Below are 17,603 nucleotides of genomic sequence, written 5' to 3' on the forward strand. Positions count from 1 at the left end.
CTTTCCCCTCCTTTGTGCGCATTTCAAGTGTTCCACTATATGTTACAGGGTATGCCGACACCTTCTGCATCATATTGCAGCACTGACACCTATACGTTATATTCCTTGAGGGGAAGTTGTCTTGTGTTGCATGGCAACGTCGGCATCGATGCTTCGCTCTGATTTGAATTGCGACGACTTCCCCTTCCAGGTTCTCGTCGTCAGGTCTCACCGGCTGCTGCAAGTTCTGCGGCTACTTGACGTTTGGGATTTCCTTGATTGTGGAAGACGGAGTGGTGGTCAACGTGATCCGGTTGTTGAAGCACCGAGTCGACAGGTTCGTCACCTGGTAACTTTTACCCAGATTCACCAAGTCAATTAGTCCTTCCCAGACCGTCAGTGTGGTTTGTCCCGTTGGATCGCACACCTCCAGCTCCCGCAGCTCCAGCTCCACACCTTTTATCTGGACGTTTTTGGACGTTCCAACGTCCGGAAGGATTTTCACCTCAACAACATCCAACTGTAAAAAACAAAGAAAACTAAATAAGCACGACTTTGGCCTCAACCTCTTAGTCTGAGCCAGTAAGTGTTGCTTTTGCGTGACTGCTGCACTTACTTTTTTGTTTTTCCCGCAAGCTAAAACCTCCGCAAGTGTGGAGACTTTGTTGTGACGCTGCCTCCATGGAAACTCAGATTCCACCACGGTGTGACTGCTGCTGTCCATATAAATGATATCGAATCCATTGGGGTCAGTCTGGCCTAAGTAGACAAACAATAAGATTAGTGTTCACGTCGCTAAAAACCAATAAAAAAAAAAAATTGGAAAAAAAAAACCCTGCCCAAACACTTACTGATGCTTTTACGGACAGACGTGAACCTCAGGAACGTTTTGGCCAACGACGCTCGACCGAACTCCTCCCGTTTATCTATCTTAAAGCACACGAAGTGATGGTAGACCTGGTACCCAGATTGCACTGTAGCAGTGAAGTACCGCAGATTCTTTTTGGAGATTTTAACTGACGAAACGTCATGCATGTACCCACTGATGTCTTCATGGATTTCGACCCGTGGCTGTTTTGCTGGAGTTGCCATGTCTCTTCTCAGTTTTACCTTAGATTATAAAGGAAATCAGATTTAAATGTACATAGTAAAGAAACACGATTCCATGGGAATGAACACATAAGCGCTTACCTGCACAGCAGCCACATGCAAAGGTGAAGAAAAATGCTTGAAGGGCAGTGCAGTCTTTAAATAAGGAGTGAACAAGTAAACTCAATTCGGTAAATCAGGGAGCAATTGCAGTTCAAAAGAATAGCTTATTAGTGGAACGAGAAAAAGAAAGTGTACAATATCGGAAGATACGTGGCACAGGTGTTCCTTCAATTCCAAGAAGCGCTGCACTTAGACCTCAGAAGTGACCATTTGCGCACCAAAGGTTGTCCGTAGCGCAGGTGTGTCAAACTCATCCATGAAAGGGCCGCTTGAGTGCAGGTTTTTGTTCTTATATTTAGATCAAATAGACATAGCCTATGTCAGACGGTTCCATACAGTTAACCTCTTCTATCCACTGAACTTCTAAAAGTACCGCGAGCTTTGCTCCAGTTTAGATCGATACTCCATCACTTACCTCTTTCCCTACTTCAATATTAAATTGTGGGACCTATCCATATCACCTATAAGCCGTGTGGGTGCAGGCTTTTGTTCTTATATTTAGATCAAATAGACATATGTCAGACGGTTCCATTACCTATGTTCCACAGTGATGCCCGTTGCAAGATTTGTCATTATTAGAAAAGAAGAATAGGCTAAATATAATTTTTAGTATGAATAAATATTGTACCGGAATATATAAATCAATATTATAATCATGTAAATATATATACTGATGCATCAAAAAATATAGGTCATATTGTACCTATATTATATATTTACTTATACTTTAATATTAAATTGAGGACAATGAGAGGTATACCTATCCTATTACCTATATTTTTTGATGCATCAGTATATAATATATTAATATATATTTACATGATTATTGATTTATATATTCCGGTACAATATTTATTCATACTAAAAATTATATTTAGCCTATTCTTCTTTTCTAATAATGACAAATCTTGCAACGGGCATCACTGTGGAACATAGGTAATGGAACCGTCTGACATATGTCTATTTGATCTAAATATAAGAACAAAAGCCTGCACCCACACGGCTTATAGGTGATATGGATAGGTCCCACAATTTAATATTGAAGTAGGGAAAGAGGTAAGTGATGGAGTATCGATCTAAACTGGAGCAAAGCTCGCGGTACTTTTAGAAGTTCAGTGGATAGAAGAGGTTAACTGTATGGAACCGTCTGACATAGGCTATGTCTATTTGATCTAAATATAAGAACAAAAACCTGCACTCAAGCGGCCCTTTCATGGATGAGTTTGACACACCTGCGCTACGGACAACCTTTGGTGCGCAAATGGTCACTTCTGAGGTCTAAGTGCAGCGCTTCTTGGAATTGAAGGAACACCTGTGCCACGTATCTTCCGATATTGTACACTTTATTTTTCTCGTTCCACTAATAAGCTATTCTTTTGAACTGCAATTGCTCCCTGATTTACCGAATTGAGTTTACTTGTTCACTCCTTATTTAAAGACTGCACTGCCCTTCAAGCATTTTTCTTCACCTTTGCATGTGGCTGCTGTGCAGGTAAGCGCTTATGTGTTCATTCCCATGGAATCGTGTTTCTTTACTATGTACATTTAAATCTGATTTCCTTTATAATCTAAGGTAAAACTGAGAAGAGACATGGCAACTCCAGCAAAACAGCCACGGGTCGAAATCCATGAAGACATCAGTGGGTACATGCATGACGTTTCGTCAGTTAAAATCTCCAAAAAGAATCTGCGGTACTTCACTGCTACAGTGCAATCTGGGTACCAGGTCTACCATCACTTCGTGTGCTTTAAGATAGATAAACGGGAGGAGTTCGGTCGAGCGTCGTTGGCCAAAACGTTCCTGAGGTTCACGTCTGTCCGTAAAAGCATCAGTAAGTGTTTGGGCAGGGTTTTTTTTTTCCAATTTTTTTTTTTTATTGGTTTTTAGCGACGTGAACACTAATCTTATTGTTTGTCTACTTAGGCCAGACTGACCCCAATGGATTCGATATCATTTATATGGACAGCAGCAGTCACACCGTGGTGGAATCTGAGTTTCCATGGAGGCAGCGTCACAACAAAGTCTCCACACTTGCGGAGGTTTTAGCTTGCGGGAAAAACAAAAAAGTAAGTGCAGCAGTCACGCAAAAGCAACACTTACTGGCTCAGACTAAGAGGTTGAGGCCAAAGTCGTGCTTATTTAGTTTTCTTTGTTTTTTACAGTTGGATGTTGTTGAGGTGAAAATCCTTCCGGACGTTGGAACGTCCAAAAACGTCCAGATAAAAGGTGTGGAGCTGGAGCTGCGGGAGCTGGAGGTGTGCGATCCAACGGGACAAACCACACTGACGGTCTGGGAAGGACTAATTGACTTGGTGAATCTGGGTAAAAGTTACCAGGTGACGAACCTGTCGACTCGGTGCTTCAACAACCGGATCACGTTGACCACCACTCCGTCTTCCACAATCAAGGAAATCCCAAACGTCAAGGAGCCGCAGAACTTGCTGCAGCCGGTGAGACCTGACGACGAGAACCTGGAAGGGGAAGTCGTCGCAGTTCAAATCAGAGCGAAGCATCGATGCCGACGTTGCCATGCAACACAAGACAACTTCCCCTCAAGGAATATAACGTATAGGTGTCAGTGCTGCAATATGATGCAGAAGGTGTCGGCATACCCTGTAACATATAGTGGAACACTTGAAATGCGCACAAAGGAGGGGAAAGACTGTACCTTCTTGCTTACAAATGCTTCCATTGGTGGACTTGTTGCTGCACGCTTTGGCTCTGTGGCAGGCCTGCAAACGGAGGACATAGAGGAGGCGCTCTTGTGTGCAGAGGAAGTCCATGTCAAGGCCAATTCGAATGGAATGGCGCTTTCACTGTCCCTGGTCCAAACGGATGTTGCAAATCTGGAGGTTACCTCTGACAGCAAGCCATCTGAGGGCACGTCAGTTGTGAACTCAGAAATTCAACAAGAAATGTTAGCCGAGTAGTTGGTTTTTGAAGAATTGAGTGGCGGTGAGTACAAGTTTGCTTTAAGTGTTTGCTTTGAAAAGTTGTATTTCACGCTACTTTCTGTTCAAACTAAAGTTGTTTGCGGTTATGCAAAGTTATCATTTTGTATAGGCTAAATACTATTGTGTTGACTGTTTGAAGTTGTTTGCGGTTATGAAGAGTTATTATTTTGTATGAATACTATTGTGTTGACTGTTTGAAGTTGTTTGCGGTTATGGAAAGTTATTATTTTGTATGAATACTATTGTGTTGACTGTTTGAAGTTGTTTGCGGTTATGGAAAGTTATTATTTTGTATGAATACTATTGTGTTAACTGTTTGAAGACTGCATGTATGTTGAACGTTTGTGTAAATAAATGTGTTCAACTGAAAACTATCCTCTCTTATGTGATTCTTGTTGACAATGGGTTTTCAATGTAATCTTGTCCACATAACCTGATTCTGAGGTTTAGAAGGCAAAGGGTATTGAAGTAAGCTACACTATAGGCTGAGTCATTACAAGACTGTTTCAGTAAGGTTCTGTTAATGTTACAATGTGAGTAACTGTTCATCAAATGTGTTGCTCTATGCTCATTATTTGGCAAAATGCAGGCCAACAGTCTTTGTAGGATGCAAGAGTCACTGTCTAAGCATGCTTAGCATATTGTTGGAACATCGTTTTTTTTTTTTGTTTTTTTTAAAATTCTTTTTTTTGCCTGACTTTTTAGCGTGTTTAATTTGCTTCAGAAGTTCAGTAGGCTACCTCTAAATAATTCCTTCTGTTTGAATGGAGCGTGCTGAAATGGCGCTAAAGATTTGAAGCTTTGAAATGTGCTAATGTCTATTGTATCAGACAGACTTGAGTTTTCATTTAAAGTAATAGTCTAGTCTCAAACAAATTTCCTGTGCTCGTCTTAATATTTGTGCTTGGCTGTTTGAATCAATAATACTGAAAACCTGTGCAGGTTGTCCCTCCACTCCACATTTCAGGATAATTGATTCCTTGGCTCTTTGAAGCAGTAATATCCAATAGTAGTGATGGGTCAGTCTAGACGCATATGTCGAGTTCAAAGAGCAAAATACTGTAGTTTCGCGCAGAGCTACAGAGTAATACTGTTGCGACAAGTTCTGATGTCGCCGCTCCAGTGCTGTGACTGTCACGTGATTCATGTAAGCAACAATGGTTCTAAAGTTCACAGCGCTGTCAGTCCGTTTGAACGGGACGGAGCACAAACTGTAACTTTGACATTTACGACGCAATTTTCGCTAAATATTGACAAATAATGTGCATTGATCACTTCACTGACAATGTATTTTATCAACGTTTCTTTTTTGGAGCGGTTGAGACTCATTTATCACCGTTTCAAATCATAGACCTCTGCAAGCTAGCAGGGGAGAGGTAAGCTATACCTTGTCCTCTATACTTAATCATGCCAGTTAAGATTAACTTCAGATCTACATCATTCAGCTGAGCCTGATGTTACTGTGTGTTCCCAGGATCTCCTCCTGTTGTCCCAAACACTCCATCTGTAGAAGATGTCATTCAGTCTGTCTGTTCTCTCTGTTCTATCTGTTGTCAGAAGGAAAATGAGTTGAATGGCTGAGCTGAATGAATTATTTTTAAAAAGCTTTAAATTACTCGGAAATATGTAGCTGTACACACTTTGGATGAATTGTTTTCCTTAAAAGACCTAATTATCCTATATTTGTCATGTGAACTGAATAGGGCTACATGCATCTGTAATCCTGTTTATTGTGCTCCAGGTCAAAAATATTAATCTAAACTTTTTCTGATTAAAACCATATGAAAAAATAAGTGTCAGATGTGCAAAAACAAACATATTTGCACCAAACATATTTTAAAATGTCATCAACAGGCCTTAATAAATAAGTCCTTTTACTGCTATTTATACTATTGGGTAGATTAATCTGCAACAATGAACTGTATTTGATTAAATTTAAGGGTTTAGATATTGTAGAAATGTGTTGAAGTTTTGAACTAATGAGGGTTGATCCATGGCAGTGTAGCAGCATAAATGGTATGCTGCCACTTTAAGACAGCCAATTTCAGCGTTTGTATATAAGTACGTCTCCACCTGTCATGAGGCGATTTGCGTCATGACGTCTACCTGCTCCTGTTGTTGCGGATGCTGGCTGCTAACTGTTCTCTGGTAAGCGTAGCTGTTTTCATTGTTTTAGTCGGCTTTAATAGTAGCCACTAATGTAAACTGTGGTGTGATGTCCGGGTTAGCCCTTCGTCTGCTGCACCTACGGATTATCAGGACCGATCCGTCCTTTGTGTGCGTTTTATGGCTGAAAGGTAAGGGCTAGCATGGCTAGGCTACCAACCGCCCCATATAAAGAAAGGCTCATATAGTGTTCTGTTACAGCTAACGGCTTGATCTTTATTTAGTCACCTGCTCAGATGGCGGTGCCATAACCTACAAGTTTACAGCTACCTGATTAGCTTGTCTGCTGACTTTCCACCTGGATGTCACTCGCTGCTGTTTTGGCTACTGGAAGATTAATTTAAGACCAACTTGGGTCTTACTCTGTTGGCTGGGACTTTGACTGTACCATTTTTAAATCTAATTGACTGAATTACTGTATTTGTTGTGACGCCACTGTTTCATCCAGGCTGTTTTTGTGTATTTCTTCCAGGAACCGAGACTCCGTGTGGTGGCGGTGGTGACCCCAGGTGGCGGTTTCTCGTGTTGTGCTTATTTTGTTGGAGCACCCTTTTTTCTCGTTTGCTGTGGTATTCAGCCCAAACCTTAGTGAACAACTGTCAAATTGTTTTATTTTTGTTATTTTAAAATGTTGGAACTTAAAAGAAATCTTTTATCTATTGACTTGTTTGGCACACTAATAAATGTTGTAAAACTTTTGAATCTTCTCTCCTTCTTGCAGTAAGACGAACATGTGTCCTTTCACCAATTCAGTTTATTAGAGTACAATTCCAGGTGGCGTTGTTGGTTTCCACTTATTACAAACTGACCATAGATTTAACGTCTTAGGCCATCATGGTTCCATAATTTTAAAGAAATACAGGAATATGTTGTACTTTACAAAGGAGTATGATATTCTCAGCCAACATAGTGATGGTAATCTTTCAACTGTTATGTAATTGATTAGAAATGATTGATAGCCTATTAATTCCTGAGGTAGTGCAGCATAGGTGTTAAAGTGATTGCGCCCCAGGGAGATGGCATAAAGGGACCATAATGCAAGGTGTGTAGGCCATTGATGGCTGTGATCAAGGTTGGTAGTGTGGCGCAAAACTACAACTAATTAGTGGGAACAGTTTCCCTATAATTTAGGCTTATTTATCTATTACGTTTGTTTTTATGTACTATTTCAGTAGGAAATAACATTTAGTAAACTAGTACACAAGTTTTTTTTCTGTTTATGAATAAGCCAAGGTGTTTTAAAGGCGTTTTACCGTATGTAACAAAAGATGTAGCACTGGTTGCATGAAATGGCATTGCTGGGCTGATGGGTCAACGTTTCAATTGTTTCATAAAATGGTGGTGAATTTTAGTCTTAGTTTTCAGAGATGCAGGTAATGTAAGGTTTAAAAATAAACATTAATTTATCTTTATGAGTGGGACATATTTTGGTTTAAAATGAAATAAAAAATATAAGATTTTTAAAGCAAAGGTTTTTTTTTGCGCACATTTTTGTGCAAAAAGGACATTGATGTGGGGAGTTTAGGAAGTATGTTATTTGACAAAACCAATTATAAAATATGTTTATGCATTTAGCAGAACTTTTATCCAAAGCAATTTACAATTTAAAAAAATGTATCTATATAGTATATAAGTAAACATTGCTGCTAATCGTTTACACCAACCAAAATGCAATAAGCAAACCAATGATCCAGTTTGTATTTTGAAATTAAATCATTCATTGTGTTTATTATACCATAACATGAAGTTGCATTATGACATAAATTGGGATTAAGAGTTGAAAATATATATTTTTTAAAAGGAATTAAGCAATTATTTTAGCAAGACTGATATAATACTTTTTTTAAAATGAGATTTTATAAGTTTTGTATAATTTGATGTTTTTATGTGCACATTCATGCAGGGATTTTAACGTAAATATTGTGAAGGGTTATCACAGGTAAATACCTTTATTTTGATAAGGTTGCGGATGGCGTCACTTTGGAGAATCTTCTTCGGCTTGATTCATTACGGCAGGAGCTTGTCACAGGTGAGGTGCTGCTTATTTGCTGAGCTGTAATAACGTTGTTTTATTTTATCTTGTGGTGTCAGTGATAATGTTATTGAGAAAGCCAAAAATAATGTGATGATATAAAACTAGGCAGAGTTTCTCCGTTACTCTTTGTCACCTGTGCGGGACGGCTGAATTTAGGAATTGCGTTCCAGCACGTGGCAATCATGTAGCTTAGTGAATGGTAAAATGGCCGACGCCAGGTAAGAATTATGTAGCTGGAAAATGGTTTTTGCGTTGTTCCATAGCGTTAGTGAAGAGCATCCGAGGGCTGGTAGTAAGCATGCATAATTACATGGTAGGTAGCTGTGGTACGTTAACTGAAAGTTGAAGCATTTTCTACTTGAAGTTATTGTTCAGTTAGCTAATTGCTAATAGCATGATTTCAGGTCGGTGGGACTTGAGTGGCATGAAATCCCGCGAGGCTTTGTTGTTTTCATGCGATATTTAATTGCAACACAGTCTATTTTAAAATGTTGTAGTTGTGTAAGAAAAATAACTTGTGAATATGTTATAATTGTTGATGATTTAGTGTGCTTTGATTCATTACGGCAGGAGCTTGTCACAGGTGAAGTGCTGCTTATTTGCTGAGCTGTAATAACGTTTTATTTTATCTTGTGGTGTCAGCGATAATGTTATTGAGAAAGCCAAAAATAATGTGATGATATAAAACCAGGCAGCGTTTCTCCGTTACGCTTTGTCACCTGTGCGGGACGGCTGAATTTAGGAATTGCGTTCCAGCACGTGGCAATCATGTAGCTTAGTGAATGTTAAAATGGCCGACGCCAGGTAAGAATAATGTAGTTGGAAAATGGGTTTTGCGTTGTTCCATAGCGTTAGTGAAGAACATCTGAGGGCTGGTAGTAAGCGTGCATAATTACATGGTAGGTAGCTATGGTATGTTGACCGCTGAGAAATAATCGGGGAATAACTTGTTTGTCTGAGTAATAACAGCATTGTCGATGCTTGCGCTGGTTCTTTTATTATTGTTACGCTGAGTGTCTTTGTCTGTGTGTCTGTGCCATATGCGCTCTGTCTGTTCTCTGTCACTGTGTTCGTTTCTCTGTAATCATCCGACATGAATCAAAATAAAGTACTTTGTGGCACCATTTTTTGGAGTAAATTGCGAGTCAGACTCGGATTTAGAAGCTCGTACATGGGGGGGGGGGGGGGGGGGGGGGTAAATGATATTTTTTTGGGGTGTCTTAAGAAACTTTTAATAGTTTCATTTTGATAAGATTTTGGCTTTGGAAAGCACAAGATTTTTTTAGTTAAAAAAAAAATATTTGGCATTTTTGGATATTTGTTGCATGTTAGACCAAATGTTGTGTTTTTAATAAGCATTATCAGTATGTGTAATGAGAGTAATTCCAATGTAGAGTAAATGTGTATTCTACTTTTGAGCACTATTGCCACCTGCTAGCGTGTCTTTGCTGAAGTGTAACTGTAGTCAGAGTATGCAAAAAGCAATGTGGAATTATGGCAGTTGGCCTAAGTGACAATACAGTGTGTATAATAATATATATGTTATATATTGAATTGTGACACTTACGTACCCTGTCACCGACCACCTAAAAAGTTCAGGGTCAGGATTTTTATTACACTTTAAGCTCTGCAGTTGCATTTAGAATCAGACCTATCTTTATGACTAGTGGAATGAAGTGTGTCAAAAAGCGGTTTGTTCTTGCACAGGCGTGATGGTGGAAACAGGAAAGACCCAGCTCTTTAGAGAGCATCTCCTGTCCTATACTTGCAGTGTTTCCCAACCCTGGTCCTCAAGGCACACTGCCCTGCATGTTTTCCATGTTTCCCTGCTCCAGCACACCTGATTCAAATGAATGGGTCGTCCTCAGCCTTCTGGAGAGCTTTAAGACCTGACCCAATTATTTGAATGCTGGAGCAGGGAAACGTGGAAAACATGCAGGGCAGTGTGCCTTGAGGACTAGGGTTGGGAAACACTGTCCTATAGCACTGACCCTGTACTTTGATGTTAGCTGTAATGTTAAATCCTCATTTCTGAGTCGCTTTGGATAAAAGCGTCTGCTTAATGCAGAAACATAGCATAAACAATGTGGAAATATGGCAGTTAGCCTATGCCTACCTCATGTTTTAATATCATAAGGAAAGCACAAGATTTTGTGAATTAAAAAAAAATTGTTTGGGTTTTTGGATATTTATGTTGCATGTTAGGACAAATGTTTTTTTTTATTTTTAAATAATCATTATCATTATGTGTAATGAGAGTAATTACAATGTAGAGTAAATTGTTGCCAGTGGCCATGTAATGTGCACCAGGTTTGCGATTTGACTTTTGAATGTGTTGCAGAGCTTGGTACTAATTATTTTTTTATGTTTTAGATACTGATACAGCATACTACTGTTTGTAAAGGTGAGTAAAGGTTATGCACTAAGATGTTGATGTGGTAAATGCGTTTCTTAGATTTTTCTTTTCAAGTTTTTTATGAAAAATATATAGAAAAATAGTATTCTAACTTGGAGTAGTATTGCTAGCTACTAGCATGTCTTTGCTTTGCTGAAGTGTTATGTGCAGTCAGTATGTAAAGAGCAATGTACACCACGCTTAAGACGATCCAGACTCTTTTCACGTGTCGTTCCGCGATGGTGGAATGACCTGCTGAGCGCTACCAGAACAGGGGCGTCCCTGAATATCTTCAAGAAACTTTTGAAGACCCTCAGAGATCATCTCATGTCCTAGCACTGACCCTGTACTTCCCTATATGTCTGCACTGTATTTGTACACTATCACCCTGTCCCCTTTGAAAAGTGTTTTCCTTCTATGTAGCTTATTGTTAGCTTTGATGTTAGCTGTAATGTTATATCCTCATTTCTGAGTCGCTTTGGATAAAAGCGTCTGCTTAATGCAGAAACATAGCATAAACAATGTGGAAATATGGCAGTTAGCCTATGCCTACCTCATGTTTTAATATCATAAGGAAAGCACAAGATTTTTATGAATTTTATTTAAAAAATGTTTGGGTTTTTGGATATTTATGTTGCATGTTAGGACAAATGTTTTTCTTTATTTTTAAATAACCATTATCATTATGTGTTATGAGAGTAATTACAATGTAGAGTAAATTGTTGCCAGTGGCCATCTAATGTGCACCAGGTTTGCGATTTGACTTTTGAATGTGTTGCAGAGCTTGGTACTAATTACTTTTTATGTTTTAGATACTGATACAGGATCCCACTATTTGTAAAGGTTATGCATTAAGACGTTGATGTGGTAAAATGCGTTTGTCTTAGATTTTTCTTTTCAAGTTTTTTATGAAAAATATATAGAAAAAATAGTATTCTAACTTGGAGCAGTATTGCTAGCTACTAGTATGTCTTTGCTTTGCTGAAGTGTTATGTGCAGTCAGTATGTAAAGAGCAATGTACACCACGCTTAAGACGATCCAGACTCTTTTCACGTGTCGTTCCGCGATGGTGGAATGACCTGCTGAGCGCTACCAGAACAGGGGCGTCCCTGAATATCTTCAAGAAACTCTTAAAGACCCTCAGAGATCTTCTCATGTCCTAGCACTGACCCTGTACTTCCCTATATGTCTGCACTGTATTTGTACACTATCACCCTGTCCCCTTTGAAAAGTGTTTTCCTTCTATGTAGCTTATTAGCTTTGATGTTAGCTGTAATGTTAAATCCTCATTTCTGAGTCGCTTTGGATAAAAGCGTCTGCTTAATGCAGAAACATAGCATAAACAATGTGGAAATATGGCAGTTAGCCTATGCCTACCTCATGTTTTAATATCATAAGGAAAGCACAAGATTTTGTGAATTTAAAAAAAAAAAATGTTTGGGTTTTTGGATATTTATGTTGCATGTTAGGACAAATGTTGTTGTTTATAATAACCATTGTCATTATGTGTAATGAGAGTAATTACAATGTAGAGTAAATTGTAGCTAGTGGCCGTCTAATGTGCACCAGGTTTGCGATTTCACATATAACTCTGACTGTTTAAATCCAGGCTGAAAACAGTTCTGTTTAGCTGTGCATATGACACCTGAAAGTATTTTATCTGCACTCTTCACTTTTAAATTAATGATTATTGTGAGAATGCATTAAGCATTCTCACTATTACATTCCTGTTTCTCCTTATTATTATTATTCCGCCGTTTTTCGGCATTCAACTACTTCAGCATACTTTTTTGGCTATTTCAACAAATTTGGTATCAAAATGTTCAGCTCTTTCAGCTCTTTTCTGCTATTACTTTTGGTGTTTCTAACCTTTCAACTTTTTAAGATATTAAGCTTTTTGTTCAACTTTTTTCCCCATTAAAAGTAATGGTAAATCTTCAAATCCTTTCAAATCTTAACTGCTTCAGCATACTTTCAGCTAGAGACACCATTCAAATTTTAAAATGTTCATAAGACATTCAGCTATTCCCAATTGCTTCATCTTTTAAAAATATTCGGCCAATTTTGATATATGACAGTTTCAAAAATATGAAAATTAAGTTCTTCAAATCCTTTCAAATCCTTCAAATCCTTTCAAATCGTAACTGCTTCAGCATACTTTCAGCTAGAGACACCATTCAAATTTTAAAATGTTCATAAGACATTCAGCTGTTACCAAATGTTTAATCTTTTAAAAATATTCGGCCAATTTTGAAATATGACAGTTTAAAAAATATGAAAATTAAGTTCCTTCTTGGATTTTAGAGTGAGACATTCAGCAGTGCGAAAAGTTTCAACTTTTCAAACAAATTACTATAACTTTCATACAGTTTAACTGAGAGAAACAAATTATACCTCAAAATGTAGGAAAACTTGTCCTCTTTCAGCCAATGTAACTCCTAAAGAGCTCACATGGACAGATTTTGAACTATGAGCCTTTAAGCTTGGACAACTTCTCAAATTCTGACGAAATCTGCCATTTTTCAATCAGCTTCAAGTGTTTTAAACTGCTTCGATTTAAATATAGTTGACTCCACAGATGTAAAACTACTTTGCTAAGTTCCTCTAAGCCTTCTGCTTCTAATGGTGTTCAAATTATTTTTCTAGCTCTTCAACCTTTCTCACAAGATGTGTTATAAGACAGTCTGCGCCTCAGATTTGTCCCGCGGCTGCAGCAGCTAGCTCTGTGTCTGTCTGTGTAGTCTGTAAGTAGGTCATATGCACTTCCCTGCTTACAGTAAGAAGTGGCCTAATGGTAACGCTACCAGTCTTTCGTTCATGTGGCCCGGGTTTAATCCCCAACATGTCAGATCAGATTTTTTGTTAATTTTTTTTTTATAACTATTTAAGCATACTTTCAGCCATTTCAACTGTTTTTAGCTTAATTTTATCTTCAAATTCTTTCAAATCCTTTCAAATCTTAACTACTTAAGCATACTTTCAGCTAGAGACACCATTCAAATTTTAAAATGTTCAAATCTTTTAGCTTCTTAAGATTTTTTTTAGCAAGGTAATTCAGCTCATGCATTCTCACAGCTGTTTCGCAGGAACAGCTCTTTCTAGTTTTGAATGGGTTTCTTAATTTTTATTATGATTTTTTTATTTTTATTATTTTTTTAATGATTTTATTGCCTTTTCTGTGTTGCTGTGAAGCACTTTGAATTGCCTTGTGTATGAATTGTGCTCTATAAATGAAATTGCCTTGCCTATAATAACCTTTTGAATGTGTTGCAGAGCTTGGTACTAATTACTTTTTATGTTTTAGATACTGATACAGGATCCCACTATTTGTAAAGGTTATGCATTAAGACGTTGATGTGGTAAAATGCATTTGTCTTAGATTTTTCTTTTCAAGTTTTTTATGAAAAATATATAGAAAAATGGTATTCTAACTTGGAGCAGTATTGCTAACTACTAGTATGTCTTTGCTTTGCTGAAGTGTTATGTGCAGTCAGTATGTAAAGAGCAATGTACACCACGCTTAAGACGATCCAGACTCTTTTCACGTGTTTTTCCGCGATGGTGGAATGACCTGCTGAGCGCTACCAGAACAGGGGCGTCCCTGAATATCTTCAAGAAACTCTTAAAGACCCTCAGAGATCTTCTCATGTCCTAGCACTGACCCTGTGCTTCCCTATATGTCTGCACTGTATTTGTACACTATCACCCTGTCCCCTTTGAAAAGTGTTTTCCTTCTATGTAGCTTATTAGCTTTGATGTTAGCTGTAATGTTATATCCTCATTTCTGAGTCGCTTTGGATAAAAGCGTCTGCTTAATGCAGAAACATAGCATAAACAATGTGGAAATATGGCAGTTAGCCTATGCCTACCTCATGTTTTAATATCATAAGGAAAGCACAAGATTTTGTGAATTTTTTAAAAAAAAAATGTTTGGGTTTTTGGATATATATTGCATGTTAGGACAAATATTTTTCTTTATTTTTATATAACCATTATCATTATGTGTAATGAGAGTAATTACAATGTAGAGTAAATTGTAGCTAGTGGCCGTCTAATGTGCACCAGGTTTGCAATTTCACATATAATAACCTTTTGAATGTGTTGCAGAGCTTGGTACTAATTACTTTTGTATGTTTTAGGTACTGATACAGGATACCACTGTTTGTAAAGGTGAGTAAAGGTATACACTAAGATGTTGATGTGGTAAAATGCGTTTGTTAGATTTTTCTTTTCAAGTATTTTATGAAAAATATAGAAAAATAGTATTCTAACTTGGAGTCGTATTGCCAGCTACTAGCATGTCTTTGCTTTGCTGAAGTGTTATGTGCAGTCAGTATGTAAAGAGCAATGTGGAAATATGGCAGTTAGCCTAAGTGACAGTATATGTATAATAATGTATATATGTTATATATTGAATTGGTACGTACTCCGTGACCGACTAATGGAAGGAAGTGTCAAAAGCGGTTTGTTGTGCATAGGTGTGATGGTGGAGTTTGAATGTATGAAGTACTAATGGTAGGATTGTTACACAAAGTACTTAGAATTCATTATAAGTATTGATGTTTAGCAAAAAAGTATAGTGTAAGCAAAAATATTTCATGTCTTCACCATGAATAAGTGAAATGCCATGGTCACACTGAATAAAGTTATAGACCAGTACATGATATATACATAGTCAAATAATTTGTGGTTGATATTTAAGAAATGTCATTTTTGAGATGCGTGTTGTTGTTTTTTTGGGAAAAGGGTCAAAGTGTACATTTCCACGTGTGTATTGCAGATGGGACGTTCCAAAAAATCTGCGGCTGCAAAGAAGAGACTGGCTGATCGTGAGCTCTCAGAGGTGGTTTTTCACACGTCTACAATTTACCACTGATTGACAGGGTCTGGTGCAAGGAATAGTTGTGTTAATAGCACTAACTCAAGGAAAACAGGCAGCTATGCAAAATAAGTGATGTCACTTGTAAATTTATTTATTTAATTACATTAAATAAATTTACAAGTGACATTGTAATGCAGGGAAGAAGGGAATAATGCAATCTCAGTGTTATGCAATCTTTTACTTTTTTTTTTTTTCTCCTACAAAAAGCAGCACATGCCAGTTGATGTAGTGAGGTGTAAAAACAGTACGTGAGGTTGTGTATTGACTGTAGGAAAATTCAAATGAGATGTCAGAGGGCGTGATGTATTATGTGCTTAAAAACAGCAAGAATGAGGTGTGTTATGTGTAAATAACGCTGTTCAATTTGTGTGTTGCAGGTGTGTTCCACCAAAAGAGCAGCGACTGGCACCCAGGATGACTTATGGTCTCCTGGAAGCAAGGTTGGGCGTCCTTGCACCTATAAAGCCCAAACATCAAGCTGGCCTGAAAAGGCGCATGACTTTGATGTTCATGACTTTGATGTTCAATACAGAAATGTTCAATACAGAAATGTTCAATACAGAAATGTTCAGTACAGAAACGTTGCAGACTCCCCACTTTCAAACTCTCAAACAAGTGCTGAAAAGTTCTCTACCAACTCTCAAACAAGTGCTGAAAAGTTCTCTCCCAACTCTCAAACAAGTGCTGAAAAGTTCTCTACCAACTTGCAAAAAACTTCTTTCCAAACTGAATCTCCAAGCTCTCTCTCTCTTGACTCTGCTATCAAGCTATCCTCAAATAATGCATCTTGCATGAATGAACCCAATGTTACTAATGAGTGTGTTACTTTGACTCAGCCTGATTTTCCAGAGAGGTCTTTCCTGACGGGCTCCTTTCATCAAGGTGATGTGCGATTTGGTAACGTGGGCAACAAGCAGTGCGGTGCCATCAGTCTGACAGCTGTTCTGAAATCCAAGATGAAGAACGTTTGGACCTGGGAAACTGGAGATCTGGATGATGTTTTAATAAAAGGAACTCTGTTGTACAAGTCTATGAGTGCACATGAACAAATAAGAGACCATGTTGAAGGAAGGGGTTACATTGCTGTGTCAGAATTGCCTAGACAACACAGGGTGTGGAATTGTGATTTTGCATTAAACTTTGGAGATTCTTACACTGGGTTTGTTTGTGTTGACAATTACGATCCTGCTTTATGTGATGTGGCTTTGCCTTTTGATGAAGCACTGCAGCGTGCACTGTTTGCTCATGATGCTTGCTTGTTGACTATTTGTGGAAATACTTGTGCCATCGTGAATGGAGAGACCAGATTTGCCTTTGTTAATTCTCATGCAAACACCTGGGTTAATCACAAAGGTCAGAGGGTAAGTTGCGTTACATACTTTAGCTCTGCACAGTCACTGGTCAGCTTTGTGTATGATTATGCACAATCGTTTGGAGTAAGCAACCCACGGTTTGAGGTAACAGGAGTGAGTGCTGCGGTAACCAGAACTGGCAATGAACGGCGATCACAGAACGTCACATCCCGAGGTAACACAGCTACGTTGAAGCATGCAAAGGTACGTCAGCTGTACAGTGATGCGGTAAAAGGACCGAAAGGTTTGCACAAACATCAGACGGCTGCAAGTTGCTCAGTAACGTCAACTACAGTTCCAGGTAATGCAAACAACCAAAGTGCGCCCACAAAGAGTGAATCGAACCCGAATACCAAACCTTTGTACAGCGATGTTTTGAGACGTGTTGTAAGTAATGTTTCACAAAAGCCTGAATGTGTTCCTGAAACTCTGTTGGGTAAAGATGACACCAAGCTGACGGCTACAATCGATCGAGCAGAGACTGCACGTAATGGTACTGGACAAAACAAGGTAAATCAAAAGGAGACTTCTGCAAAAAACACTAAACGTGCTCAAACTAAAGGTGATTTTGGACTGCACGAAATGACTTACAAAACACACAGCGATGACGTAATTATCACTGACAC

At 38.3% G+C, this 17,603-nt stretch overlaps 1 protein-coding gene and 1 long non-coding RNA gene across 3 annotated transcripts in view; one reads left to right on the forward strand and one right to left on the reverse strand.

The window, feature by feature from the left end:
* Positions 1-17,603, reverse strand: part of ip6k1 (inositol hexakisphosphate kinase 1) — a 151,941-nt gene that overhangs the window by 77,046 nt on the left and 57,292 nt on the right. The window lies entirely within an intron of this gene.
* LOC142377942 (uncharacterized) lies at positions 10,719-16,766 on the forward strand. Its single transcript, XR_012769571.1, has 4 exons — positions 10,719-10,751; positions 14,883-14,913; positions 15,524-15,586; positions 16,003-16,766. It is a non-coding gene; the product is annotated as an uncharacterized LOC142377942 (long non-coding RNA).

Source organism: Odontesthes bonariensis, chromosome 3 (assembly GCF_027942865.1).
Source record: "Odontesthes bonariensis isolate fOdoBon6 chromosome 3, fOdoBon6.hap1, whole genome shotgun sequence".
NCBI lineage: Eukaryota > Metazoa > Chordata > Actinopteri > Atheriniformes > Atherinopsidae > Odontesthes > Odontesthes bonariensis.